Source organism: Mustela putorius, unplaced genomic scaffold (genome assembly GCF_011764305.1).
Source record: "Mustela putorius furo isolate JIRA1106 unplaced genomic scaffold, ASM1176430v1.1 tig00004062_pilon_pilon_pilon, whole genome shotgun sequence".
In the NCBI taxonomy this organism is placed as follows: Eukaryota; Metazoa; Chordata; class Mammalia; order Carnivora; family Mustelidae; genus Mustela; species Mustela putorius.
This window is the reverse complement of record NW_025422193.1, coordinates 125,273-128,776: the sequence shown is the minus strand read 5'-3', so window position 1 is coordinate 128,776 and position 3,504 is coordinate 125,273.

Genomic DNA, 3,504 nt, shown 5'->3' with positions numbered 1-3,504 from the left:
CTGTGACCCTGCGGGACCCTGAGGACACACTGATCTCGTGTGGGCTTTTCCCCGGGTAGCCTCTGGAGCGATTGTCCCTCAGCGGAACAGACTTTTAAAAGTCCTGATTTTGTGCGCGGTTGCTCCACCGCATGCCGGGAGCCGGCCCCTCCCCCCGGGGTCTATCTTCCCGTCGCTTTGGATTCACTTCTCTCCGCCGGTCCTACCTTTCAGAAAGTGGTTGTTTTTTCTGTTTCCAGAATTGCTGTTCTTTTTCTTCTCTTCGATCTACAGATGGATTTTCAGGTGTTTGCAATCTTTAGATAAGCTATCTAGCTGATCTCTGGCTAGCTGAAGTAGTCTCAGCCAGCTACTTCTCCGCCATCTTCATATCTGCTAATTTTTAATCAACGTGGATATGCTGCATCAAATAGTTCCTTCTTCTTCAAATATAAATATATAAATATATTGATCAAGTCATACTCATGTGTTAGGAGAATATCATACCTTTAGTAGCTAACTTGAAATCTTGGCCATTGGTTATGATTTTTGTTTTGGTTTGATTTGGTTCGGTTTTTGTAATTTTAAAAATCCATCCAGCCCTTAGCTCTGTCTGACCTGATTGTTTCAGCTGTTTCTGCAACAAAGTTGTCCCAGCAGCAAAAAACTCTCATTGTTTACAGTGGCGCCCCCCCTTCTGAACACTTTGTTAATAAAAAGCTTTTTCTTTTCTTTTTTTTTTTTTTTTTTTTTTTGGCTATGGTAAAATGTGGAACAACAGTGAGGTATTTCAAAGAGGTGAACCACAGATAAATTTCTCTAAGGGTGGGGTGAGGGTTACTCAAAAAGGAACTTGACAAGGCTTTTAAAGATATCGACAATCATTATAAAGTGACTGATTGTTACCATGCTCTTAACTGGGCAAACACTTGTTGGCTTCCAAGATAGACTAACATAGTTGAGATGGTTCTAGCGGCCTTCTAGCAACAGGGTCTCATGAGGCAGGGATTCTAGCCACTGGCTGTGCATGGCATGAGGCCTGTAGTGATTCTGTTTTTTCCTCTGCTGAATGTGCCTTTCTACATTCCATGTCCTTTCTACCCCAGTAAATAAATGCGGCGATTCTCTCAGTGAGTTGTACTTTTGGTTTAAGCAGCCAACTGTCTCTAAAAAAAAGGACTTTGTTTAAAGTCCTTTAAAAAAAAAAGTCCTTTCAAAATATTTTTTTTTTTTTATCTTTTATTTTTTTAATCCCATATATTTACTCTGATCGTGGAACTTTGTCATTTTGACCTTCTCTGCTGATTAAAATATTCTCACTAAAAATGTTTAGTTATTTGCAGGTACTTGCACAGTAGACATTTCTTTCCATATTTTTTAAAAAATCCATTCACGATTCTTAGTGAAAATCCCAGGAATCTGAAAGACTACCATTTGCTATTCATCGAAACAGTTACTGTCTCCACTAAGTGACAGGGTTTCAGAGAACGTGAGCTCACAGAGATGTAAACCTTTTTTCCACTTTCTGCTACCATGTTTATTTCTATGTTATTCAGAGGAGCCTTCTTTGTAGAAACATATTATTATCCCCTCTTTTATAAAGCTGAATTTAAATTATGTCCCTTCATTCCCCACAAAGCTTAAAAAGCCAAGCAAATTTTGTTCCATTTTTTTAAGAGCCCATAGATGGCATTTTTTTAATGTTGCATTTTTTGAGTTTTCATCACTCTTTATGTTACTTCTACTTCACAGATAAACAATTGCTAATGACAATGTGAACTTCCTACAAATGTGCAATCAAAATCCCTAGGTACACATTACTGAAGTTCTTCGTTCCCTTTAAACATTATTTCTCTCTTGATATGCATTCTTGTTTTGTATTATATTGCATTATAAAGTTTTTTTTTAACAGACTGCATTTTTTAGAGTAGTTTGGGGATCAAAGTAAAATTCCCTTTCCCCAACATACACACAGCCTTCTCCATTATCTACAACCTGTACCACGGTGATAATTTTTCATGCTCACTGACCCTACACTGACACATCATTATCACCCCAAAGTCCACAGTTTACATTAGAGTTCACTCTTGGTGGGGCACCAGGGTGGCTCAGTGGGTTAAGGCTTCTGCCTTCGGCTCAGGTCATAATCTCGCGGGCGGTCCTGGGATTGAGCCCCAGACCACACTCTATGCTTGGCAGGGAGCCTGCTTTCCCCCCCAACCCCTGCTTTCCCCGCCTGCCTCTCTGCCTGCTTTGATGCCTGTCAAATAAATAAATAAAATCTTAAAAAAAACCTTTTCTCATAGAGTTCACTCTTGGTATAGTATCTTATGCATTTTGACAATTGTGTAGCGATATATATCTAAAATATCATACATATCATACAGAACATTTTCACTGGCCTAAAAATCCTCTGTGCTCTGCCTATTCATCCTCCTCCTCTCCTAACTGCTACAAAACCGCTGACCTTTATACCCATTTGCATAGTTCTGCCTTTTCTAGAAGGTCATATAGTTGGAACCTTGCAACATGAAGCTTTTTTTTCAAATTGACTTCTTTCACCTATTATGATGGATTTTAAGTTTGTTCCATGTTTTTTCATTGCTTGATAGCCATTTCTCTTTATCGCTGAATCATATCCCATTGTTTCAATGGACCACAGTTTATCAATCCATTCTCCTCCTTAAGGACATCTTGGTTACTTCCAACTCTTGGCACTTATGGGTAAAGCTGTTACAAACACAGGTTTATATGCAGGATTCCGTGTACACAAAGTTTTCGCTCTTTTGGGTGAGTACCAAGGAGCACGATTGCTGGATCATATGGTAAGAATATGTTTAGTTTTGTAAGAAAATGCCCCAACTGTCTTCCAAAGTGGCAGCACCATTTTGGTGTTCTCACCAAAATGAATGAGAGTTTCTCTTGTTCCTCATCGTCAAAAGCATTTTATGTTGTCAGTATTTTGGATTTTAGCCATTCTAATAGATGTGTAGTGATATATCATTGCTTTATTTATTTATTTATTTTTTAAAAATATTTTATTTATTTATTTGACAGAGAGAGATCACAGGAAGACGGAGAGGCAGTCAGAGAGAGAGAAAAAGTGAAGCAGGCTCCTGCTGAGCAGAGAGCCCAACGTGGAACTCGATCCCAGGACCCTGAGATCATGACCTGAGCCAAAGGCAGCGGCTTAATCCACTGAGCCATCCAGGTGCCCCTCATTGTTCTTTTAATCTACAATTCCTTAATTAGACATGCTGTGGATCATCACAGCATCTTTTCATATCATTATTGCCATCTCAGTATCTTCTTAAGTGAGGTGTCTGTTCCAGTCCTTGCCAATTTTTCAATCAGGTCATTCATTTTCTTGTGTTTGAGTTAATAAATGAATAAATAATAATAATAAATAATAAATGAATGAATGAATTTATTATATATTATATATGTTATATATTATATATATATTATATATTAAATAATAATTTATTAAAAATAAATTTACTAATGAGGCCAAGAATTCAGAAT